The 27,786-nt window shown below is 38.6% G+C and overlaps 1 pseudogene; it reads right to left on the reverse strand.

The window, feature by feature from the left end:
- Nucleotides 1–2,230: 2,230 nt before the first annotated feature.
- On the reverse strand, nt 2,231–27,473 carry LOC150015565 (tubulin alpha-1C chain-like; annotated as a pseudogene).
- Nucleotides 27,474–27,786: the final 313 nt, after the last annotated feature.

The raw sequence follows: 27,786 nt of genomic DNA on the forward strand, positions 1-27,786 counted from the left end.
GCCTGCTTGTCAATATTATGAAAAAATATATTTTCAAACTTCTTTTATAAATATATTATTGAACATGCACTCACTTATAATATCAGATACATTTCAGGAGAACCATATTATAATTTCATTAATAATAGGACAAAAGCCTCTTCTTCAGGCCCTCTTTCCCAAAGCTAGCTGGACCCAATAAAGCATGACTGACCCTAATTGTTTTATGAGGCTTTATCCTCAGGACTAGAAAATTACTGGAAACACCTTGAAGGTACAGAGGCTCTGGGAAATTATGTAACAGTGCATACCAGATGACAACCATCACCAGACCCTGCACCCAAAGATAACATGGAAACAGGCTGCGGCCTAGCTGAAATATCTTGCTTTCCAACCACCCCATTACCAGAGAAAAGTTCAAAGCTCACACCCCTCAGTGCCGGTGCATTTCTCTGCACCTAGCACTTTCCCTCCCTTGGGAAAGTAAAAATAAAAATTTTGCTCTCTGTACTTTTTTCTCTTTATGGATTCTTTCACAGCCCGCATCACCTACTCTCCTAACAATTAGGATATCTGAATCTTATTCCTTGAGTGTCAAATGTTTTTTCCATCATTATTCTCATGTTAAATATACTTCACTATAACCCCTTACCCAGGATTACATTATATAATCAATTTATAGGAAATTGACTAGGTGTTAAACAGTTCTCTATTTATACATAGCTTAAAAATGATAAACCATGCCCTGGCTGATATGGCTCAGCTGGTTCGAATAATCCTGCAAACTGAAAGGTTGCCTGTTTGATTCCTGTTCAGGGCACAAGCCTAGACTGAAAGGTTTGGTCCCTGGTGAAGCAGAGGTGGGGGGTACTATGGAAAGCAACGGATCAATGTTTCTCACTCACATTGATGTTTCTCTCCCTCTCTCCTTCCCTTCCCTTCTTTCTAAAATCAAAAATAAAATAAAATTTAGAAAATGACAAATCATATTAGTTGACACATTAATCACTGTGCACTTGGGGATCTACTAGAACTGCTACTGCATATCAGGGGTCAAGGCTGAAGTTTCTAGGTATTCCAATCCTATTTCTGTTCTGATACAAATGAAAACAATATGAATTAAGGAACTTTACTTTAAAAATTGTTTGCCTTTTAATTTATATTCTAAATTATGGCAACCAAAAATAAAAACCCCAAATAAATAAAACATGAAAAACATCAAAATTTAGAAGACAAATTGAACAGAAATGCCTTTTTTCAGTGGATTTAAGCAAGAAAAGGAAGAATGATCAAAGAGATAGAGAGTTTGTATCCAAAAAGAGTTAAAAGAGTGTTTCTAGAAGGGAATGGCAACCATTGTTGTCAAAGGTAGTACAGAAATGTATAGAAATAAGAATTCAAAGCTGTCCACTGGGTTTGGCCAATCTGAAGTTACTGTTTAGGATTTTTAGTGGAGCGGTGGGGTCTAAAGACAAAGTGCAGGGGTTTGAAATGTGAATGTTCAAGAAGAAAGGAAGAAATAAAAAAATCTTCTGTAGAATTTAGAGCAATTGTTTTTTTTTTTTTTCCTGTGGAAGAAGTGAATATCTAGTACATCATTAGAGTGCCACCCTCAATTCTTTAAGTGCTATTGTGCATCTTGAAGTTGTGTGAATTTTGCACTCTGGGTATTTTGCATTTGAATGATATTGAGCATTCTGTATCTTAGTGTTGCTATATCCTGTAATGCAAAGCCTGATAATAAACTTGAGTATAAGTGAGAGAGCAGTGAGGGAAGGAAAGAAAGCCATAGAAAGTATCATTGAGCTGGTTGCCACTGTGGGCAAACGAAATTGAATTTTCTTGGGATAACAGAACTAAGAGTTGCTCCCATGGGCATTAATTCCTTTTTCATTTCCAAGGTGTCTAACTGCTGACTGAAGGAGAACTTTTGCTTTGGAGAAAGCCCCAAGGTAGAGGAACTGTGAGATGCAGCAGCCAGGTGTGAGGGTGGGGGAGGATGCATACACAGAGACTGTCCGACACCCTGAAGCAAAGGCCAGGGGGGCTGGTGCTGTGGCACAGGGCACATACAGCATCCTAATTCCACCAAGAATCTCTAGTAGAACTACTGGAGTTTCTTTTTTTTTTTTTTTTTTTACATTAAAATATAAACATCACCTTTATTGATAAACCTGGGACACAAAGGACTTCACAGAACAAAAATAAGACAGTAGCAAGACACTGGAGTGTAACACCACAGTAGACAGGTTTAATACTCTTCACCCTCATATTGTCCCTCAACACTGTCTGCTCTGACTTTCTCATAATCAGTCCTTCTCTAGGGCAGCCATGTCCTCATGGGCCTCAGAAAACTCTCCTTCCTCCATGCCCTCACCCACGTACCAGTGGACAAAGACACACTTGGCATACATCAGGTCAAACCTGTGGTCCAGGCTAGCCCAGGTCTCAGCAATAGCTGTGGTGTTGCTCAGCATGCACACAGCTCGCTGTACTTTGGCTAGGTCTCCACCAGGCACCAGAGTGGAAGGCTGGTAATTAATGCCAACTTTGAAGCCAGTTGGGCACCAGTCCACAAAATGGATGCTGCAAGCATCTTGATGGTGGCAATGGCAGCATTGACATCTTTGGGAACCACATCACCACAGTACAACAGGCAGCAAGCCATGTATTTACCATGGCAAGGGTCATACTTCACCATCTGGTTTGCTGGCTCAAAGCGCGCATTGGTGATCTCTGCTATCGTAAGCTGTTCATGGTAGGCTTTCTCAGCAGAAATGATGGGGCATATGTGGCCAGAGGGAAGTGGATGTGGGGATAGAGCACCAGGCTGGTCTGGAATTCGGTCAGATCGACATTCAGGGCTCCATCAAACCTGAGGGAAGCAGTGATGGAAGACACAATCTGGCTGTTAAGGCAGTTAAGATTAGTGTAGGTTGGGTGCTCACTATCGAGGTTTCTACAACAGATGTCGTAGATGGCCTAATTGTCAACCATGAAGGCACAATCAGAGTGCTCCAGAGTGGTGTGGGTGGTTAGGATGGAGTTGTAGGGCCTAACTGAGTAAAGTGGGGCTCATTCACATGATACCTTGGTGTAAGACCCAACAATTAGTGTTGGGGGGTGCCGTGAGCCCTGTTTTCCCATAAGATCCACCACTTCCCTTGCTCGCCAAAATGCTATAAGCCAAAACCATGCCCAGTAGTTCCCCATTCCTTATCTGTCAGCTCTCTCCTTCAGGATCTGGGGTGGATACATTGTCATCAGCCTCCATATAATAGTCCAGAAAAGCATGTGTCATATTGCACTGGATCATGGTGAAGTCCAGGAAAGGCACAAGTCCTAAGAGAGTCCTCTCCACATGTCCCAAGTTACAATGTCCAGAGAGAGTCCAGGTCTGTAAGGCAGAGTCTTTGGTGGCTTCGGAGTTAGCTAGAGCAGGTACAATCAAAGAAGCAGCATGCCTGCTTTATTACTAAACGAGGCCACAAGGCCAAAGCATCCCTATGAACTGCATAGCTACTTGCTGCTTCTTCCTTTTCACTGCGGACCACCTTCACTATAAACTACATAGCTGCTACATCATGGCTCTCTCTTACACACCAGACTTCATAGCCAACTCCCTTCTACACCCTTTCAGACTGCATGGCTTCTTCTTTCACACCAGACTTCATGGCGGATGGCATGGCCCTTCTTCCTTCTTTCCAACCATATGGCCCCCTTCCTTATGGCTTTCCCCTTTCCTCACAGCTCTCTCCTTCAGGAAAACCTTGGCTATCTCCTTGTCATTGATAAGCAAAGTATCTTAAACAGTATCATCTGCCCTTTTACTAGCCCTAGCTACCAGCCTGCCAAAGTACCTTACCAAAACCATGGGCTGTGGGGAATTTAGGGGTCCCATCCCCACTGTTACACTGTGACTCCAGGAAGTACCATGCTGGTTCTGTGCCTTTTTTATGTCTCCTAACACATGGCAAGGAGCACATACACATATTAAAAAGAATGCGTTTAGAAGCTCTATATATAGGTACCTTTAAAGAAACAGACAAATAGGTTGAAAAAAGTCCAGGCCATTTGTGGAATCCTAGTCAGGCTCAGCCTCTAGGAGCCTGGCTTGAGTAAGGGAGTGGGGAAAGTGGACTTCACTCAGAGGCAGAGCCCAGGTTACTGCCAAGAGACAGATTCATAATTATGCAGACCAAAGATTAATTCTTCTAGCAGTCTCTGCTTGCTATTTCAAAGCCAAGACAAAACCCATATCTCACAAAAGTAAATGGGAAATTAACACTTCCTATGACCATATCTTTGAAGCAAATACTTCATATTTTAGTCATAGTATTTATAACACAAGGGATGATGTGACATCCTCTGTCCATGCCCATGGGTCCCATTGTATTAATAGATATCACATACCTTACTCAGCTCTAAGCTCAACAATATCTCTAATAAAGGCTTTCATTCCCCGAGCAGACTAGTCAAAAAGTGAAATAGCAACGGAAACTCTGGCAGTCTGAATTGAACTATGAAACCTGAAAGTGTATTTTCTTTTTCCTGCAGGAACTCATGAAGTTCTAAAATGTGTTGGTCTCAAAACTTGTTTCCAGACCAAGAGCATCAGCATCATCTGGAAATACGTTAGGAATACAAATGCATGCCCCTCACCCCCCAACAGAGACTCTTTTTGCTTGACCAAATTCTGGTCAGGCTTTTCTGGACTCTATTCTCAGCTAGGCCCTAACTTATGAGCTTCTGTGTTTGTAATGCGGGAGCTCCAAACTGTGGAGCTGCTTAAGTGTCCATGATTTTCTGGAAAACAAAACAAAACAAAACACCCAGTGGACTAGCAGATGTGGACCTGCCATTTACTACTCACATTACAGGGGAGTACATCAATGGCAGTGGGTCACTGCAAAAGAGATTGTACCCCTCCCTCATGTCCAAATTTGTTTTAAGGGGTCCCCGACAAAGGAGGCATGTGTCCTACATGTGACTCTAAACTACATTACCCCAGTGTAGAGAAAAGGTTAAGAAGAAGTCATAGGACAGAAAGCCACTCGCAAAAAGGGATAAGGAGAAAGTTACAATCCATTTCCAAAACAATACGCATTCCTTCTGGACAGGAGCCTCCTGATCAGCCCTCAGTCATGGAAGGGGAAAAGGCCATGTCCATCCACCCCACACATGTTCTTCTCTGCATTGTCCAATTTTAGCAAGAATCCTGCTAACTTGATTTAGCCAGACTCCCCTCACCTTCAATATCTGATCACTCTTGCTATCTAATCAATGTCGTCATCCCCAGCACCTCTGGTGAAGTCTGATTACTGTGGCAAGAATCCTGTCAGGTCAGCTGATCCGGAATCCTTTACCCTTGATGTTTCCTCCTAGTAATTTTCCATCTACTGAGTCCCCTGCCCCAACTCTGCTCCTTGGCTATAAATCCCCACTTTTTTTTTTTTTTTGTATTCAGAGTTGAGCACAATCTTTCTCCCCCACTACAAAACCCTGTTGAAGTAGCCCCTCTATATAAAGTCTTCCTTACTGTTTTTAACAAGTGTCATGAGTAGTTTTCCTTTAATGCCCCCTCCCTTACCTACTTAATCACAAGCTCTAGAGGTGGGGCCCAGCAATCTTCCTTTTGTCTAGCACTTTGGAAGGTGCTGGTTTGAGGCCTACTGTTCAAAATGAGTCCCTAAGGAAAGGTAGAGCCATGCTACCAAGGCAACATACTAGGTGGTGGGGATAGGTGCAAGAACAGACAGGAAACACCAAATCCTTATCTTGTAGATATCATAGCTAGTGAGGGTATTTGTGAGAACCCCATTTAAAGATGGGAACACACACTTTCAATAAAATTGAGAAAGGCTGACCCAAGACCCCTGGAGAAACCATGATTATTTCAGGTATCAGATGGTAAGTAATTTAAGGATCTGGATTTAAAGCATGGAATCAGTTGTGGCTCTGAAAACCCCACAGGACAGTGGCTAAAACTGTAATTGTCAGTTCTGTGGCTCTGTACTGACCTGTGGTTTCACATAAGAAATACCCACAGCTGTAGAGGAAACCACAAAGGTCTGGAAATGGCAGACAGAGGTTAACACAACCACAGTAATTCTACAAATGATAATAAAGAACCACAAAAAAGTATCAAAATGGATACTTTTGGCTGGGAATTTATTGAATGTTTAAACTCAGGGAACAAAGTGATAAAAAAGTGAAGGGAATCTCCTTGGCTTTAATTCCACAAAGAAATAGCAGTTAAAACCTATGTTTTTATTTCTCACTAAGGCTGGTTAAGTGCAAAATACAAAAGGAGGATTACTTTAGGATATGTCATTATTTCATATTGTATTTTGATTTTTTAGGCAGACATGCTTTTACAAGAGAAGCATTAAAGTAAGAAGAAAACTTCAATTCTCTAACTTTAACTTTTTGAACAGTACTATTAAATCTGCTACTTAGGAGATAGGTATCAATGAGTGAGCAATAACTGATATGATGCAAAAGCTGTTTAAATCTCGTTCTGCATTTCATTCTAGAAGAGTGTGTTTCAGAGGTTCCTTAACCATCCAGTCAAAGGCCTTTTATACTCCCTCTAGTGGTGGTTGCCTTGAAGCTGGATAGCACTGGAAAGGGCATTACAAATGCCTGTACAATAGAATTGAATGTGAATTTTCAAGTTGAATGGCCCCCCTTAAAAAAAAGTACCCTTTTCTTAATCTGCTAGAACTATAGTGAGAGGATTTTGGTTTGTTGTAAATCTCTAGTGTGCATTTGAATAGTAATTAAATTCTTTAGATTATTCCTTAAAAATTACAATTTTAATGTTAATAATAATAGTATTCAATATGCCATTTATATATGTCACTATTAAAGACTGTTTTGATACTCAAAACACAAAAAGACAAAGGCTAATTCTTTAATTATGAATTCTCTGTTCTACAAAAAATAGGATTTTCTACAGACTTAGAAAAACATACCTTTGCAAATTTTAAAACATATTTAACTGTTTCAACAAACTCTTCACAAGAACAAATATTCAAATTAGGAGAAAACAATTCTTCAAATTTAGCTTTTCAGCTTTATTATTTATTTTCTAACTCCCTTGTAGTTCAACCTATTTGGAAACCCTTCAAATAGTCCCATCCTTCTGACACACCATTCCCAAAAGCATACAAATAAGCCTTATTCTTGCTCTTGATAAGTGACATCTCCCTTTATCCCACATCCCCTTTACCTACCCCAACCCCATTTGTCTATTTCTTTTTCCAGCAAAACTTATCCAGATTCTCATCTCACATTCTCAAATACCTGTTTTCAAGAAGTTTCCATCCCCATGACTCAGCAAAACTGGCGTTTATCAAAAGCGCCAACTATTTTCATCTGACCAAACCCAGTGGTCCTGATACCCAAACCTGGCCAGTGCTGGTAGCCTGGCCATTGCAAGAGTGCCAGTGGGAGTGGAGAGAGTGGACAGGATGGGCCTTAGGGGCAGCACTGCCTTGCCTGGGTAACCATGTTAGTTGGCAAGAGAGGACAGACCCCACCGCCACCTCCGGGGAGGAAGCCGCTGGAAGAAGTCATTGTGCTGAGCACAAGGCTAGCTAGGGTGATTGACTCAGGGAAAAGCCCTCCTACCCATTCCCTCTGGCTAAGAACCGTTAGGTAAGCCTGGGAAAAGATGGGATCGGTTGGGCGTGCTGGACCCTCCTGAAGCCGGGAAGTTTGAGTACCTGGCCCAGCCGTGGTGGTAGTGGTGGTGGGGCAGCTTATATAAATGGAGGGAAAGGAGAGACACACTTGCTCTAGGACCCATCTTGCAGATGTGTGGGCCAGTGCTTTGTGGGACAGGTGGGCCCTGGAAGGCACCTGACCAGTGGCGGTGGCAGTGCCTGGGGAACACCAGTTCTATCAGATTAGGGCACCACCCTTATGACCACTTTAACCTTAATTATTCTCTTAAAGGCCCTATCTGCAAATATAGTCATAGTTGGAGTTATGGCTTCAGCATATAAATTTGTGGGGAACACAATTCAGTCTAACAGGAAAGAAGACCTGTTTAGGCTAAGAGGCCTCAAAGATGACTTCCAAATTATAAGATCTGTTTAATCGTCTTTAGTTGCAATTATAGACATCTTATTTATTTTGCATATTAAGCACATTATAGTCACTCTAGAGAGCAGGAAAACTTCTCATTACTTGAAGACCATAATTTGTAGATTGGTTTTAGGACACATAATCCCTTAGCTTCCACCCAAAATTTATTTGTGCCAATTAGTGTATTATTTAGATGAATGTGTTAGTCGGCTTCACTAGTTTTAAACAACAGAATCATCATGGAGGCGTCTTAATCTTTCTTGAAAAGATTGGGAAGGAACTAAGAACACCACGGTCCTTATAGAGGTGCCATCCTAAAGGTTAAAAGTTTGAAGAGCTCAAGTTTGCCTGGACTGAGGCAAGATGGATGTGAAGGGTCTGGAGCCTGTGCCTGGATACTGTCTTTTGCCAGGCTGTCTGCAGTTCCTCACCTCCCTCTTCTCTGCGCTCACTGCATGTGGGCTCTGACCTCACCATTACACTGAAGCTCCTCCTATCCAAGTTGCCAGCTACCTTCATTTACCACATTCCATGGTCAAGCTTCAAAACCCAGTCAACTTGACATTTCAGTAAGAAACTGTGTAGCTGACCACACATTTATTAGAGCACTACTTTCATTAGAAAATGCATTCTTATTTTCCTCCAACACCATTGGCTCCTTCTTACTCCTCCTGGCTCTTCCTCCTTTCCATGTTCCACCCTCTCCATGTTCATTATCTCATTCAAGACCCTTGATTAAAGATCAAATCTAATCTTTAGCTCGGACCTTTCCTCAGCAACGTAAGATTCTTCTGTCTAGTTCTGACACCTCTGCTCAGAAATTTAATGAATATCTTAGACTTAATACTTCCAAAAATACTAATATTTTTTCTCAAAACCTTCCCCAGTCTTCTCCATTACAGTAAATAACACCAAACCCATATAGTTGCTTAATTCACTAATAGTAATGATAATAATACTTAACTAACACATATATGTTTATTGGAGGTCACATTCTGTTCTAAACAGAAAACCTGCTTAATTTTAAGGATTTATATCTTTGGTATTGGGCTTCCCTTTTGCTACAGTTTATTAGGAAAGTGTCTTTTGCACACGGAAGGAGCACACTCGCTCATGAAACACGTTCCCATTCTCTAGCACTCCCCCAACCCCAGACCCACACTCATTCTGAGTTTAGACTATGGACACTGCAAGTCAGCTGTACCTTGTTCAGTCCTGAAAACTCTCTCTCCCCCAGTCAAATGCCATGCTTCATTTTCTGTGGTAAAAATTACCTAATGATAATACTTACTATGGCTATTTTACATCTAGGATAAAGAGAATTCATGCAGAAGATGCCTGCATCTCAAAATTAGGGGAGTAACTATTAAAAAGCAGAATCACAAGAAAATACTTTGGCCAAAAATCAAGAGCCACAAAGTAACAATAGTACAAGTAGTGCTTTACAATATTCTGAACTACTGGTTTATGTCACCTCTTAGCCATGAAAGAGGCCACATTCATGAGCCAGTCAAGACACATAATGATTACTGGGAACATGTACCCTTTGTCTCAGATTTTGGTGGCCATCTCTCATTGAAAGGCTGAGGGTATGCGGTTCAGTTTCCTAAGCAATCAGGGGTCTGGGTAAACATGCTTGACTGATTAATGATAACAGCTCTTAAAACACCACAGATGTTTCCAGCATGAAGAAATGTTTATTATTTTATACTAAATTAAATTTATTTTCTCTCCCATTCCCTCTAAGGAAAATGGTGACAAATTTAAATTCAGAGTGGACTGCTATATTGAAGATGGCCATGTGCCACAACCTCTAAATAGACTATGGCTTGAGTTTGTATTTCAGTGAAAGGATGATGGGAGGGAGGAGATTTAAAGGCAGAGGGAAAAAATAAAACCCTCAGTGAGCACTGTACCGGTGTACAATTAGCACTGAGCCAAGTGCCTTGCACACAGAAGTGACTTGATACATTTTTGTATTTACCAAATACTGCAATAATGAAACCATTAATAATTTATCATATCATTGTACCTGATAAATACTTATTTATGATAGGCAAAGAAAAGGAAATAAATACTTAAGTAGCCTCTGTTTTGTGCCAGGCTTCACAATGCTGGGATATAGAAAATATTATTTCCATTAAGCATATTAGAAAACTGAAGCTCACAGTGAGTGGTTCACTTGCCGGAGCACGTATTTATCTACATTGCCTCCAAAGACAAGAGCAACAATAGACATTTATACAGTGGCTACTTATTTTGCTTATATAAGTCATTCTAGGCCATTTTATGCTTACAAATGTCACCTCTTAAAAATCTATATTAGACTAGACAGTCATGGCATCATAGCTGTTGTAGTTTTTTTCATGTTACCGTGACCCTGGTAATTTCCACCAGCTGCATATTGGCCAGCAGAAAGAGTCTCTCAGAAGAGCACACCCTTCCAATGGATAGCTTTCCCTGGTATTTTTTCTTTCTTTTTTTTCTTTTTAAGATTTTTCAGAGAGAGGGTGAGGGAAGGAGAAAGACAGGGAGAGAAACATCGATGTGTGAGGGAAACATTGATTGGTTGCCTCTCGCACGTGCGCCCAACTGGGGACCAGGCCCGCAACCCATGTGCCCTGACTGAATTGAACCGGCAACCTTTTGCTTTGTGGGACTATGCCTGACCAGCTGAGCCACACCAGCCAGAGCTCCTTGGTCTAACGATCATAGCTCTATGATTCAGAAATGTACACAGACCCTAGCATGAGCTGAGGCAGGACCAGAAATTCAGATGGTTGTGAATATCATTTTAAACTTAAAACTAAAAAAAAATTAAAAATTGAACTGTTTTATAACCCAGCAACTCCACTACTGATAATTTATCTGAAGAAACCAAAACCACTAATTCAAAAGAATATAGGCACCCTTATGTTCACTGTATTGTTATTTATAATAGCCAAGATTTGGAAGTAGCCCAAGTGTCCATCAGTAAATGAGTGGATAAAACAGCTATGGTACATTTACACAACGGAATACTACTCAACTGTGAAAAAGAAAAATTTACCCTTTGCAACAACATGGATGAAACTGGTGAACATTATGCTAAGTGAAATAAGCCAGTCAGAGAAAGGGAAGTACCATATGATTTTAATGACCAAACTGAACTAACAAGCAAAATAAAGACAGAATCAGAGAGCAGGCTGACAGCTCTGGGTGTTGGGGAGAGGACTGGCTGGGAAAGTGGAGGGATCAAGCAAAAGAGAAAAAAAAGAGAAAGAACTCATGGACATGGACAACAGTGTGATAATTGCTGGGGGTGGGGGTGGGGGAGGAGGTGGAAGAGGGTATAAGGGGAATAAGTGGTAATGAAAAAGTACAATAAAAATAATTAATAAAAATAAAGGAACATAATAAATAAGTAAAACGTTGAGCTAAAATAAAGCTGTGGTTTATAAATCAATTTCAAGGGACAATTAGACATTTCTTGTTTCCACTTTTTAAAAATTGTAGTCACAGAAGAATTCATAATGGCAAACATGGTTACATATAAAATAGGGAGAGTCATGGCATCGCTGTGCATTATGATCTTCAAGAAAAGAAGACATTTGGCTTGTTGTTCAGGGAAAGTCATTATAAATGTTGGATAATTCTTGACAATGATTCTGATTTTTTTCTAAATGTTAAAGACAGGTATAGAGTTCATTCAATTCATAAAGTGTGCATATTTTCTACATATAAGTATAAATTAGAATGGTCTACTAAATTTGTTTATTTATTCCTCAAGTATTTGTGATTTGTTCATTTGTATCAAGAACTGTGTAGTGGGTTTCAGGGTAATAGCTCAGCAAAACACTCCCCTTGCCCTTGAGTAGCTCAGGGTAAAGAACGCAAATGAAAGCAGATAAATCAAACTAAGCAAAATGCTGTAAGAGATCAAATTTCAGAAAATCTTCTGCCATTTAAACAAAAACAAAAACAAATAAAACTGTTGTCCTAGAGACAGCCAACCAACCTGGAGTCTGCCCGATCCTTCCCCTTGTGGGAAGGCCACCCTTCCCTCCACGCCCCCACTCTTATTAGGGATTTCTTGACCCACGGGTAGGCAGGACGATGACCATGTCCAGCTTGAAGCAGCTAGAGGAGCTCGAGACCTTCGTCCATTGTCCTTTATAAGATTGTAAAGGGTCTTAAGTCTGAGAGAGAGAGATTGTTATTTTTTATTGTTAAAATATTTAACTAATTAATTAATTATTTTTTTTAAAAAAGAAGAATATATGAAAGGGTGAGGCAGGAGAGCTTGTATGTACAACCCATGGGCATGGACTTGGAGAGGGGATTGTTGGGGAAGGGGGGTGCTGGGCGGAGGGGAGCAAAGGGGAAAAATTTGGAACTATTGTAACAATATAATCAATAAAATATACTTTAAAAAAACAAACAAAAAAAAAAAACTGTTGTCCTAATTTAGTAAATGTTAATTTTTTGAGTTAAATATTTGTTCTGGAAGAGGCAACATATTTTCTGAAACATTTCAGGCCTTCCTATGGTTGTCAGATCATGGACACCTGGACTTTGGACTTTGGTAATCAACCTGGCCTTGGACTTAGCATTTCCCAAAAGATATGTTGATGGACTGAAACTTTCCCAGAGGAAATGCTAATGGCTGAGCCCGATATGTTAACTAAGCTGGTGTGGGAGGGGGAAAGCAATGAGATGTAAATGACCTACTAAATATGTCAATAAGCAAACTCCCCCTTACCGAAAGGTGTATAAAAAAAAGTGCCTGCAGAAGTGTCGGGGGCGATTCCTACGGGCCCACGAGGAGGACCAGGAGCTACTTTTCCCTTATTCCCTTGCTCCTACGGGCCCACGAGGACAGGGAGCTACCCCCACCCCCTCCGCCGCCATTTCCCTTTCTCCTACGGGCCGTTGAGTCAGTCCGGGGAATTGCCTTTCCCCTTCCTTTGTTTCCTCAATAAACCAGTTATCTGTTCCCACAGCAGTCTCTGGGCGATTTCTCAGAGCAGGGCTACCCTGACAATGGTAATGCATCTATCAGAATGAACCTGTGAGGCAAATGGTTTTTGCTGTCTCTGAACGTTCACTTATTCATTCTTCAAAAGTGCAGTAGAAAAGCTGCCTCCTCCACGAAAGCTTTCTTGATACCCTAAGCTGAATATGCTCTGTGCCCACTTTATTACCGTCTTATAAACAGATTGCTTTTAGACCTATATCATGGGGATTTTTTCTGATTTTTGCTTTCAAGAACACATGGTTCAGGTCAAGGCCACCTGAAGTTAATGAAGAGAAAAAGCTTACCTTCCTCATTTTTTTTTTCCAGAGAATCTCTTCCTCTCATGGAACCTCTGAAGAAGTCAGTCAAATGTAAGTACCTGGGTGTACATGGACCAGGCAAGCACTGGGGAGCAGGACCCACAGCTTTCTGGGTGCACTGTTCTCCAACTAGGTCTGGTCTCCACAGAGCTGAAATTGTCCCATGAAGCCATGCAGCAGAGTACATGGGTGTCTACCCTCCACTTTTGGATCTTACTTTAAAAAAAAACAAAGGATCATGATGTATCTAATGACCCTGATTAAGGTTGAATTGCACAGAATGAAATGGGTCCTCAGACCACGTAATCTCTGTTTTGGCTGAGGGTGTGTTTTGTTGCAATAACAAACAACTCTGAAATCTTAGGGTTTACGACAGGTTTCTCTCTCAATCTTTATCATCTCTCAGTAATAACATCCATCTTGGCTGTGCTCTGCTCCATTAATTCTTTCTGAAACCAGGACTGAGGCTGAAGAAGCGGCCCTTGCCAGGAACAATGCAGATATCATAGAAGAGGATAAAGAAGGTCACAGATCATGTGATGGCTTTTCAAGCACAGGTCTCTTCTCCTGTTCCACAGTCAAAAAAAGTCTATGGCTAAGACTGATATCAATGGGATGTGGGTGTATAATACCCTCAGAGGGAAAAGCCTGTAGGAGAGGCAGTAAATATTCTAAACAATAGTTTCACTTATACAACATGTGAGAAAGGTTTAGATATGGAAATAATCCAGAAAAACACTGTACCAGCAGATTCTTATTGAGTTTTAATAAAAATATAATCATGTCAATTGTCTGGTTCTTTTATCTATAAAATCAGAAATTTAGTCTACACAGTATCTAGGTCGCTTCTAACTGACACAAAGCCTAACACCTGCATTAGGGTTGTTTGTTTGGTATCTTCTCCAAGTACAAGTGCCAGTATCATTTCTATAGTTCTCAGAGTCCTCACCAAATATGGTGCTTGAAAACATGTATTGAATGAATATAAGTTAAACCCTATGAATAACAAACTTCAGTGCAAGTTTATTAGGTAATTTTCTGGAGGCAGGTTCCTTGGCTGGACCGTGGAGAGCACTGGAGCCTCAGATGCGGTGGTGAAGGGAGACAAGGAAAGAGAAGAAATGAAAACGGCACAAGAAGGCACGCAGGAGCACGAGCCGAAAACCAAGGCTGGAAGCCCCAGCTCCTGGGCAGTTCCTCTCTATGCAGCCCTGTGACTGAAAGCAGGCTACAGTTCTGAGTTTCTCTGTGGCTGAAAACTGCTTCACTTACTAAATCTAAATACATATATATATTTTGAGTCTATTGTGAATGGAAAGCAGTTTGCTTTTTTCTTCTGTTCCTTATTTTGTTTAGAAAACTAGGTAAAGAGCACACTCCCAAACTGTTAGAATTCAATGATAGGAAATGCTGTAGTATTGTATAAAAATTCTTGCTTTTATTGTGAAGGGAAATGATAGCCTTTCAAACCTAACAAAATAATTGATTTGCCAAGAAAATGGTCTCAACTAGAAGAAATCAGCTAAGAAGAAACAGACAGACAGGACTTTTGTTCCCACTTACTCTATTTTCATGAAGTGATGAAAAAGCCCTCTCGTTTTTTTTAAAGAGCTCTCCTATAGTTACCCAAAATACAAAGCACTGTTATTTAAATAATTACAAAATGTAATTTGAATTGCATATTTAATCTTTAGCTGGAGTGATGGATATTTGTCTTCTATTTACCCACGTCACTCTTCCTGCCCGCATAACTGTAGCTTGGCCAGATCATTTGCGTGTTTTATTTCTTCTTTTAACAATTGTAGTCCATAGGAGCTCCTTGATTATTTCACTCCTTGGTTGTACAAATAAATCAAAAGTACAGCTTTCCTTTTTATCAATGCAGTGTGAAGCTGATTAAAGAATTTAGTGTAGTTGAAAATGAAAAATAATTAGACCCACAGCACAGATAAAATGCACCCAAATAATGGTATCTGTTTTGTAAGCTCAAGCAACATCGTGCCACTAAAAAACAAACCCTTTTTTCCCTAAGTTTAACATGATGAGCTCTGAAACTCCAAATACTGTAGTGAAAAGCTGAGAAGTGAAACAGAAAGCAAGTAAGTAAAAGCAGGAATCCGAGTATTTAAGACCCCTGAGGAATCCATTCTTTTCTATCTTTTCTTTTTTGACTTTCAAATATTACCTTCAAACTAGTGATTTGAGCATTTCAAAAAAAAAAAAAAATAGTTCAAGGAAAGGAGTTTCTAAACCATAATTTTTTACTTCTCTCGGAAATCTGTATTCTTTCACCTCTTGCTGACTCAGGAGAGGATTGACTCTCACTTTGAGAAGGAAGACACCGACATACCTCTCTGCCTTCTCACCAATGGCTCTTCCCCTCCCCCGCTGGCTATGGCATTTTAGAAGCAAAACCACCAAACGGGAAACAATTATTACTTAGGCCTTTAAATCAAAAGTATTTTATAGTTTCCACAAACTGTCCAGGATATTGCTGTTTCTGGTGGCTAAAAGCCTGTATTGCACGATACTGAGAATGTTCAAGCTTATGATATAAAATATGTAATGCCATTTGAACTTTTGAGTGCTATTCAAAATTAAACACCCAAATCTTGAAGCTTAGCAGTAACCTTGGTCAGGATACAATACCCACAGGTCTGTTTCAATCAATTTTAGCCTATTAATATACAGTTTTCCTTGGAGACTGGCCATCTTCACGTTGTGCCTATGTTCCTCTTTCCAACCTTCCTGTCACTGCTCTGTGTCCACAACCCAGCCTAGGGCACCTTGGAAGGATCTCTTGCCATTTCCTGCACTCTACACGAGCACTAATTGAAAACTTGGGTGGCCTTGCTTATTTATTTTCCCGGAATGCAGTGGGTTATATTTTCACGGCATTTTCTCAGCAGTGCAGAGTTTCAATTTCAACTATGACAATGAGAAGAAAAGCTAGCCTGCGCCTGCATGCTGCACCACCGATTTGAATTTGAATGTCTTTGCAAATTGTAACTATATGTAAGCCATCAGAAGTACCTGTTTTTTCAGAAAACTAAAAACATAGGCTTACTTTCCCCTTTGAAAAGGAGAGACCATGATGATGTGCTCAGTTACTATAAAAGACAAATAGGAGGTAATATTAAAAATTATTTGGTAAATCTTCCTAAAATGTACTGGCTTGAATTTTCTGTCAGATTAATATATTTTAAAAGAGCTTGCTTCACCATACCGTAGCACTGGAATTTCACACAAATCACAGCTCCATGCTTTGCATGCACATTCTTCTGTAGGATTATGAAGGCTAACAGTGAAATATTTAATTTTATCAAGATGTTATACCATGTTGTTCTAATAATCTACCGTTGCTGTAAAGTTTGTGTTGCCTAACATTCAAAGAGGACTCTATTCAATTAATTTGAGTAAAAACACAATTTTAGCAAACATTAAATTTATACACATGACATAGAATATACACTTTAAAACTGACTTTTTATTTCATTTCTGAACTAAGAGTAGATAGTGAATTTTTAACATCTCATACGTTTTACATGAAATATATTGAAAAGAAGATTTAGAATGGTAGAAAATATACACACATATTAAGTAGTAGTTACCAAAGACAATTACTTTAATTCAACTTCCTGAAAGAGTGTCAGCTGAAGGGCAAATACACTTCCAGTCTAGGTTGTTTTTCTTTATCTTTTTTTTGCCTTGAGAGCTACCTTCTCTTGGTTTATTCACATTTCTGCCATTGGTGTAATCAATGGCTACGCTAATTGTACATCAATTTACCTCAAAATGGAAAAATGATAAGAGCTTTGCTACGGAGTGAAGGTTGCCATGGCTGTGAGCTGAAAATAAAATCTTAAGAAAAACCTGTCCTATTGAATTTGGGCAACTGATTTGGGAAATAAAAATTTTCATCTGTTGATTTTAATCATACAATTAATAGCTATTCTGAGTCAAATTTTAGAAATTGACATAAATGACAATGACACAAATCATATCTTATTAATGCCTTTCTATAATTCATAAATAGGATTTCTTTCCATATGCATTTTATTTTTAAATCAAAGATGTGAAAGAGGAAAAAAAACTGCTTGGGCTATGTAAATATTGCCAATAAGCTGAAGCACTTATTTTGGATATATATAGATGTATGCTGAATAATATAATTATGGTTTTTCACATGGTACTGATTATGTACTTGAAGGTGTGCTGTGCATATAATAATGGTAATACTTTATGTTTATGTAGCTCTTCACAAATTGTAAAACTATTTTTCAACATATATACTGAACAATTTAGAAAACAAGCTAGCAGACATTCATTAACTTGGTAAATTCAAGCATATTTTGCTCAGTAGTTCTTTTTTCGATTTAACTTTTTAAAAATAAAACATTAAAATGAAATCACACTGTTCACATTCATATCCTTTTTTTCCTAGTAGTGAGCTTCTTCACATATCTGTCTTATTATTTTAAATTATATCTTAAGAAAATAAATGTCAGCTGGTTTATAATCCATTTGAAAGATTACCTTTTGTGTTAATTCTGAACAAGTTTTACAAAGTCTAAAAAATTAAAATGACATATTTCTGATATTTCCCACTATCATTTCCACTTTCCTAGCATTAATAATACATTTTAGTATGGATTATGACTTCTTCCCTGGATGTCAAATGGTAATGAAAATATTTTAAAGTAGAAATGTGATTCACAGGATAAACAAGAACAAAACTACCTCTTTGGACTTACCCTTTCCTGTGTATTCGGAGAGCTGCCATTTCCTTTCAGATGTGTAGTTCCAGAGTATATTTTCCAACTTGTGCATAGATATAAGTCACAGCTGTATTTAAGCACTGCCCAAAAGAAATAAATTCCTAAAATTTCAACACTATTTATAATAAAAGTACAAAGTCTGGGTTGGAAGATTTATATAACATAATTAGCCATTATCTACAGAGCAAGCTGAGGAGAGACAAGGTTGCCAAGTCAGTATGCAAAAAACAAAAATCACTTGTGTTAAGTATGAAATATCTTCTCATTTTTGCTTTCTTTTGAAACTTAATGACTTAGAGAGACAGTTAGACAGAAAACTGGGATCTATATACAATGTTTGATAACAATTACTGGAGCGAGGTAGTGAGTTTCTATATCTGACATTCAACTATAAACGACTGACAACTCACCTGATTTGGATTAGTTTATCAAAAGCATAAGTTTCCTGATTTCTTTTTCTTAAGAATATAAGCTGGTTCTTCTGAACCCTTTCTTGTAATAAAGGCAAAAAGAGGTGATATAACTAATAGAACAAGGTACCTAACAGATCTTGAGGCCTAGGGATTTGCCAGTGTAGGCTGTCTACTCACTTCAAGATATAGAAAGAAGAGGCATTGTGGCTAGGAAGCTCTAACCCTCCCAAACATAATTCTCCAGTTGCACAGGCCACAAATGATCTTAAGAGCTGCTGAAAGCAAAATACCAGTATACAATCTTCTTATGATGAGTAGGTCAGCCACAAAAGAGAAATGGGTAAAACAGAGAATTTTTAAAAAATTAGAGTGCTGCTCTAAGAAATCTTTTTACATAGAATTCTGCCGAGGACCTCAATTTACATTAAAGATGAAAGAAATGTGGGGAAAATAAATATTTAAAATGTGATTGATGAGACAGGATGATGCAAGTTGGGTTAAAACGGGGCTAAAACAAAATGGAATCTAAACATTCAAAAGTCCCGAGCCCCCACAGCCATACCCCTCCTCTTCCTCACACCCACCATCTGGAATGTTTTTTACAGTAGGACCATCTTCACTCACCCACTGCAACTCTTTTCAGTAGTTACTACTTCCAAATCCCCTTTTCGACCTTGTCTTATGAGTGTGTGTGTGTGCTCACGCGCGTGCACGTGTACATGTGGCAGGAAGTAGTGGGCACTGACCCATGGTGTCTACTGGTGGCCTAACCACAGCAAGGCTTTGGACTACCCATTAGGCAAGACTTGTCCAGAGACAAAGAGGGAGGCCCCTTGAATAGGGGACATTTTTGTACAGTTTTTGGGAACCTACCTTAATATGCCACTGCCTTTAGCTTAAATAAGACTGAAAGCTAAAATAATAAGTTATTGAAGTTGCTTGTTACTATAAAAAAAAGAAAAGAACTAATATTCTCAGTCTTCTGGAATGTTCTGGTGGCCACCATCTTCTGATCGCCCCTGGAGCATGGGCACTCCCTGCACTGGCAAATAGGATTTCTGCATGCATTATGTTTATGATGGCCTGAAAAGAACTTGGGGTGTGCCGGGAACCAAAACTAAATGGAGATTTTAACAGCTCAGACTCCCATAGATATTATATATTAAATAAGGTTTATTTTTGTCTTTGTTTCTCAGCAGTTGAAGAAAATTAATTGTAAATATCATTAGCATTAATTTTATGAATAATTATTACAGATATGTTTAAAAAGAGCATAATTTTATATATCAATTATGAATTTTTATATGTATTGTATTTTGTTATTTAATATTTAAATAAGCTGCTGCTTAGTCAGGCTTCTTGGAAGAATAATTCATTAAAATACTTCCACAATGTAAAATATGCTAATTTCTACTTAAAAATGTAAGGGGTGTCAAGTTTATAAAGTTAATTTGCTGTTTCTATTACTTTGTATGCTTAGACAATACAAAATCTCTTGGATAAAGTATAAAGCTTTGATCCTGTGACAGAACTACATGCATTCTATAATTATATTTTATATGAAAAGTCAATATTTAAAATTGGTTATTTAGGTTCATTAAAGGTCATGAAATGTATACCATTTTTGGTAATTTAAAACTTTAACATGTAGTTATTAGACTTCTAGTGAGGATGGGCATATTGTGTTAAAACATATTTGAATAATTTTTTATTGTCATTTTTCAAAAATAGTAGTAATAATGTGTATTTCGTCGGCAGCCGTCCGTCTCGAGAGACGATGGTGTAGCTTCTTAAGAGTCTATCTGCACCGCCGAGAATGGCTGTGCAGTCTGACTCGGGAGTGACAGTGTCTCCTCCCGTGTTGAATCGACATCTTGCGATGACGCTGGAGTGTCCTCTCCAGTGAAGCTGAAGCTACAGAGCATGGGCAGGGTGATATGGAGGGTCTGCTGTTGCCCATGCAGCAGACCCCCCCCTCTCTTCGCAGCTGAAGGGTCCAAGGGAAAGACGGAGTCAATACAGCTTGGCTTCAGGTGCGCCGCAGGAGTTGCCGGTGTTGACTACAACGTCAAACTGCCTTAGGGACTCCGGCTCCGGATTTTCTGTCGGGGTTTACTCCCTTAGCCTTTCCCCTGAAGAGGTATGCCTCAAGGCAGCGGAGGTTTTTTGGAGTCAGAGTTTTCCTTCTCTGATGTGCCCTGACTGGAAGACCGAACCAGCGACACTTAGCTCGCAGGCCGACGCTCAATCGACTGAGCCAAACCAGCCAGGGGGAAATGTGTATTTAATTCAGTACTTATTTTTACATGAAGCTTACAAATGACTATATTTCTAAATTTCTGATACAGATTATAAAAATATGGATGTATAGATCTAATGTGAACTACAATATGTATATTTCTTCCAATAAAGTTCATTAAATAAGTACATTAAAAAATTTAAAGGTTAATAGTTTATTCATACTTGCCTTATAAAAAGGTAAGTTGTGTCAACAGCCTAGTGGCTGGGATTATTTCTATCCCCAAATACTGCTTACATAATTATATATTCAATAAATCTAAGCAATAGAACAGTCCTTTATTTGGTCCCACTCAAAATTAGCTGATATAATTATGTTAGCATATGCTTGAAAAACAAGCAGGAAAGACAGCTTTTTCAGAGTTTCAGCTGTTACTTTCTTCTTTGTTAAATTCTCTTAGGCAGTCAGTTTTTATTAGCTCTAATTGTAAATATTTATCAAATAAGACCTGGCATAAAATATTTTAAAAAGTACAACACAGGATTTTTCATTATTCTCATCACCTTCCATGATCCAAAATATATATTTTTAATTTTGCTTTTGAAAAATAAATATTGCAAAAATGGTAATAATTATAATGTCTTTATCTTATGGCAGATTAGCTTAATTTATAGAAACTAAGAGAGGACAAGAAGAGAAAAAGAGTAATGTCTGGAGTACAAGAGGCATTGTGTCATTATTTGTTGCTTGAAAAACAAGCTTAAATTGTTGCAATATACATGTACAGAGGATATCTCTGAATAGTAGCTAGGCAATTAGTTTTGCACAGAAAATAAACCTTTTTTGAAAGTGCTTTCTAGATTTTCACTGTCTCTAGGATCAGTTAAACACAGATCTCCTAGATATTAAAAAAATTATTAATAGCTCTGTTGAGTTATAATTGATATACAAAAATTGCACATATTTAATGTATACAATTTAGTGAGTTTGGAACTTAGAAATCTTTAAATGATAGAACTACTGTGTTGTAAACAAAGAAAGAAAAGCAATGTGAAAATTCTGTAATATAGAAGATCAACTAGAAATGCATAAAGCTCTTCTCTCTGTTTGATGTGGGAAACTGATTCACTTAGTTCAGGTAGGACATTCTAAATTCTTTGAGAATTAACTTATCTAATATTTCTCTTAAAACATGTCAGAATCGATGGGTGCGGTGGGAGACAAAGACTGGTACGGCAATGCAGTTTGTTTCCCCTTTCCGGCACTAAAACCAAGGAAAATATGGGCTATAAATTTTGGTTTAAAACTGATTTTCCTTTAGAATAAAAATATTCTTCTAAATGTGTTTTAACAAATAAATACTTACAAACAGGAGAGTACTTAACAGCAATAAGAACTATAAATTAAACATATCTAAAACACAAAATGACGTGAAAGGACTAACAGCAATCACTGAAATTTTCTTTCACAATTTGAAATCAGCAAATGTATATAAATTTCTAGGATAAAGTTATAATTACATACAGATATTTTCTGCATTTGTTCTCAAATAAAACATTGTTAGGAATCCTTATAAGTCTATAGTCCTAAAAAGCTATTGTTTATCAGAAAGGAAATATGCATATGCTAAAATAAAATCTATCATTTATGCCTGTGCATTTATTTAAGCCTCTAATTTGTTAGTAGGATGAATATGCATTATGTTAAATATATGTAAGACATAATAATGCAAACAACACAGACCCACACATTCAGGATCTAAAAGAGTGTGGCCACTTTAAGAAGGAATTACTTTATGGAAAAGTAAGAATTCAATAAAAGCACAAAGCTGAAAATGCAACTCATGTAAATACCATTGTTATCCTCTTTATTACTTTACTTCACAGCTCACCTGCTATAATTTGATTTTCTACTACAGTAGCCTAGTCGGGGACTAAGAAGCAAAGCAATTAGTTCATGGGGTAGGTGGCTGAGGTGTGAAAGTGATCCAGGACAAAGGAGTAAAAAGTTATGGAAATAGAAAAGGACTAAAATCTGCCTCAAAGTCACATAAAGCAACCAAGAAGTTCTGTTTTAAAAATGGCTTGCCATGTAACAAATTCAAAGAACAAGAGAAAAAAATTCAAAGAACAAGAGAAAAAAATTCAAAGAATAAGAGAAAAGAAATCCCTTTAATAGAACAGCAAGAAAAATTAGTATGATCCACTACCACTGTCATACAGTTACTAGGAAAAACTACCAACACCACCCATATGTCCTGCTCAATGCAGATGGTCAGACAGATAAGTTGCCAGAGGGAAGACCCCATAGTTCAGACAAAACTCACTGAAGAACAGTTGTTTGTTGAAAAGTGCGGTCATGGAATTTTAGAATTTAAAGTAACTTTAGCGTTTCTTCCTCCTGACCACCTTCTTTTAAAAATGCGATAACTGGAATTCTCAAGCAGTCAAAAAATGCATCTGATCAGGGTTGATATCAGGCCTGGCCAAGAATGTGGGCTACTAAACTCTCAGTGTAGTTAATCTATACAATAGGTCCTTGAATAATGTAGTTTCATTCAATGTCATTTCTTTATAACGTTGATGAGAAAAAAAAAATTGATTCCAGCTGGGGTCACTGTCTGTGGAGTATACACTCCCTCTCTATATCTATGAGGGTTTTCTCTGGGGACTTTGGTTTCCTACCACATCCCAGAGCTGTGCATGTGTCTACATTGTCCCAGTCTATGTGAGTGTGAGATGTGTGATGGGCCCTGCAATGGAAGGGTGTCCTGTCTAGAGTGGGTCCTGCCTGTGCCTTCAGCTGCTGAGACAGGGTCCAGACACTTGCGACCCTGTTCTGGAATAAGCAGGTTGGAAAATAATAATCTTACTTGTTTTTATTAATCTTAAATGTATATATAGCTCACATATATTTGTTTAAAATTAGATATTGAGTCTTTACTTAGAAGTTCAGTGATATTTTTGTGACCAGAAATATACTGTAGGAACTTAACTCTCATTTATATCAATTAGCCTGTGGAAAAATTGGTTTTGTGATATGTTATTATGCTTAAAAGTCACAGCTTCTGAGAACCTATTGATGACCTAGGTGAGGACACACTATATCTCTAGATATATCAATTATCTATCTATATTTAAACCAACAACAATACAGTCAACTCTTGATTTTTCAGGGTCCATGGATATTTTTGTTCTTTATTTTTAGTATTTCAATGCTCAAATTCCACCATGGGTGAGAAAATAAGTTCTTACTTAAATCAATAGGCTACACTCTACAGTTATCACTTTTGTTATAAGTGTTCAGTCATCAAGAACAAAGCTTCAGGCTTTTGTCTATAGGGTGAACTAGAAATTATCTTTGGCTCTTAATTTTTCATGTATTCCTCATTCCTTTGTACCATGGGAAATACAAAGAGAGTTCTTACCTGCCGGGAACTGGCCCAAGACACTCGATGGTAGTAGAATACCAGGAGCTGTGTTGAAGATGTGCTCACAGGAGGCCACTACATGCAATTGGGCAGGATTTGTCCTTCAGGATGCACTGTCATTAGCAGCCAGGCCCTAGTTGCAGTGGACACACTGAGTGGGCATCCTGCATACTGATGCGTTCACTTGCCTTTGGGAACTATAGTCAATACCTTCAAGGGGAGAACAGCTGAGTCAACACTTAGGTGTAATCTACTGAAAATAGAGAATGAGAAAACTGCCTTTAGGGAGTTTAAAATATTTTATTGGGTTTGTGAGAAACCAAGGTGTTAGTCAAACAATGAAAGGAGTCAGATAAAAAGTGTCATGTTAGAACAAAAAGAAATGAGGTATGAAACCAGGCAGACAAATTGTATGCAAGGCATTTCTGAAACTCAAGGAAGTTGGAAGCCTTCATAATGGGACTCAAATACTATACAAAAGACAAGAGGCCAGAAACATGTGCTCTGCCCAAGTGAAAGTCTAACAGGTGCTTCTGCTCCAAATGGGGTGACATTCCTTGACTGCAGATGTATAATATGACAAGCCAGCCAGTCTGCTGCCCTAAGCCCCCATCTATCAGGGGGAAATATCACATGAATGAAATAAACTTGAAATATGGTAGTATTTCCTATGTCTTTTCTATGATTGCAGACACTAATGATAAATTGCAAACTGGCCTTTTTCCCACTGAGGTATATAAGACCTTCAAGTGAAAAGTTTTGAAAGAAAACACAAACACATACAAAAAAACCCAACACCTAGCAGTTTAAAATAAGTTAAAATGCTATCTTACATTCAGTTATAACTTCTTCATTTAGAAGATAAATAAGTCTAAATTCCTATTTACAGAAAACCAAGAATTAGGTTTTCCTTGCCCTCTCTGCAGCAGCAGGGCAGCCTAGACAGGGAGGGGAGACTCCCTGGTCACTAAGATGAGTCGTTTTTATGTTCTGACCAAGTTCCCTCTCTCTAGGTTCCATATCTGTCATAACTCTCTGGCAGTGAGTGACTTTCGTGATTTCCCTGTTCTCTTCCAGACCACCTACAGACACAACCCATGGCCAGGGACACCCTGGTGGTAAACACAGCTGTATCATTGTGCTGGGTGGCAATGGTAGCCATATGGTTGGAGTAACACTGTTGAAACACCATATTCCTGTGTAGACCCAGCTTTATTTACAGTTTTAAAAAATAAAGTATGCAATAGCAAGTTTGTAGAAAACCACAGGGCTCTGCTTTGCTGTAAAATTGATTGGAGACATTTGACTATTTTGAGGACTTTGCATACACAAGAGTTCTGAAACTGACAAGAAATGTAGGTGCTGAAGTCCACGTAGAAGAATTTGCTAGTAATACGTGATAGCAAAATTAAGATAATAACAAAATGATGCAAGGGGCTTCCTTAACCAATAGGCTCAGTCTGAGAATTGCTAAAATAGTTTTAATTGTTACAAAGTTTTAATTGTTACAGCCTTTGAGGATTTTAAGTTGTCCTTGTGGTCTTAAAACTATAAAAGCCTCTCATGAAGGATGACAAAATTGGGTGGTGCTTGGTGAAACATCTCAATTATTTCTACATTGTCAAGATTTCATATCAAATTTTGCTCACATTTTTTGTGCCCTTAAGTGATCATTAAACATATTTTGAAATAGGCAAATGGAAACAGGCCCAATTCTGCCACTATCATCATGTATTGTTCTTCTTCTTCTTTTTAGTTTTACAGTCAACACTTATTTATTGAGCATCTACTATGTGAAGACAGGGGTGAACAATATAAAGTCCCTCTCCTCAAGGAGCTAATATCTTAGTGGAAGGAGACCCCCAAAAGTAAACAAATAGATAATAATATATGTACAAGTTGTGGTTAGTGCTATTACTGGGTGACTGGTGGGTTGAATACCTGCTGTATAATGCTCTGTGGTATCCACAATAAGAAATAAGACAGGAGTCTTCCAGCAAGGGGCTTAGAAACTGAGTTAACAGAAGACCAAACAATTGTCAGTTTTTGGTAAAGAATCATTAAGATACGGAAAATTATATTCTTTTGAGAATTAGATTCTATACTAATTATGGTCTGTTATAAACTGATATTCCATGCAGTATGAAACACTATAGGAGAGGACAATTGTAATAAAACAATAAAAAAAAAAAGAAAGAAAGAAAAAAAAAAGAAGAAACACTATAGGTGTTCATTTAATGGTTAAAAAAATCTAGAGTAGGAAACGGTTTCCTAAGGCTAAAACCAAAGAAATTTCATGCTTCAAATGATCTTTTCTAGGTCAAACTAAATCTGAAGCAGAAATAAAAATACAAAGCTATAATGATATCTAATTGCCTCACTAGCTAGTACTGCAACTTTATATTTAATAATTTTATTTACTGCCAGCTTCTGCATATACTGCACCAACATTTGCTAGCTGGCTTTAGAATATAGACCAGAAACATAAGAATAAAAGAAAGAAAACACTACCAGTAATTTTTATATTAGCCAAAGATCCTATTTCCTCTTTTGAATGATTTTGTTTCAAGATTACTGTATTGTCTGTCTCTATCTTTTTATTTTTTTTATCCAAGTAAGATCTGTGAGTCCTCAAGAGCCATTCATATGGCAGGATTGCCTTACTAAAGAAACGGCCTGTGGATTGCACCTCATAGCATAGCATCCCAAACCTGCAAAATGTTATCTCCAGGTTGGAGCCTTAGCCTTCTATCATTACATTCTATCTACCAGGTACTGGGTGTGTGATGAATGGCAGAACCAGTGGATCTTGTGGTATTGTCCCCTTTGTCATATCTCTTTCACTCTAAAGTGGGTCCCTGGTGCCAGGTGATATTATGGGAAGTCCCATAATGATAAACCAGAGTAATGCTTGGCAGGGCCCTGCAGGCAGGAAGACAAACCCAAACCCAGGATATATATCTGGGTTTGTGGATATCAACTTGCCATCAAGTGGCTGCCTGGTCTTCTTGGGGAAAGGTACAATACCACTGGCTGCACATTGGCCACTGCAGCTGAAGGGGGTGGTTGCATAGTATAGAATCTGCCTTGTTGAGAGGCAGCTCAATCCCTGCCACCGTGGCTACCCTATTCATAGGCCCATTGTATAAATACCGGGGTGACCCAGGAAAGAGGCTGGTCAAATCATCCTGGGAACTGGTCCCCCTCTGCTGTGGATGCTCCATGGTGGGCATTCATGTGACACATACAGATGGACTAGAGATGAAGTTTGTTTGGGGTGAGAGGTGGCAACAACCTCACCATGGTCATGCCTCTGCTTCATGGCTGTGCTACTCTCCATTCAGTTGTAACATGTCACTCCAACAGGTCTCCTATCTTTGGGATCTCCTGGTCTGGAAGCAGGTAGCATACTTTTGGTCACATAGTCCCAATGGTAGGTAAACACTCTCAAGGACTTTGTCCTCATGCTCAGCTCCACTCTGAAGGCAGCAAACAGAGGCTCCTATATGCCGGGTACTAACCCAGTTCAGAGCCCAT

This window comes from Furipterus horrens, unplaced genomic scaffold (assembly GCF_987537825.1).
Source record: "Furipterus horrens unplaced genomic scaffold, mFurHor1.1.pri manual_scaffold_3, whole genome shotgun sequence".
NCBI classification, from domain to species: domain Eukaryota; kingdom Metazoa; phylum Chordata; class Mammalia; order Chiroptera; family Furipteridae; genus Furipterus; species Furipterus horrens.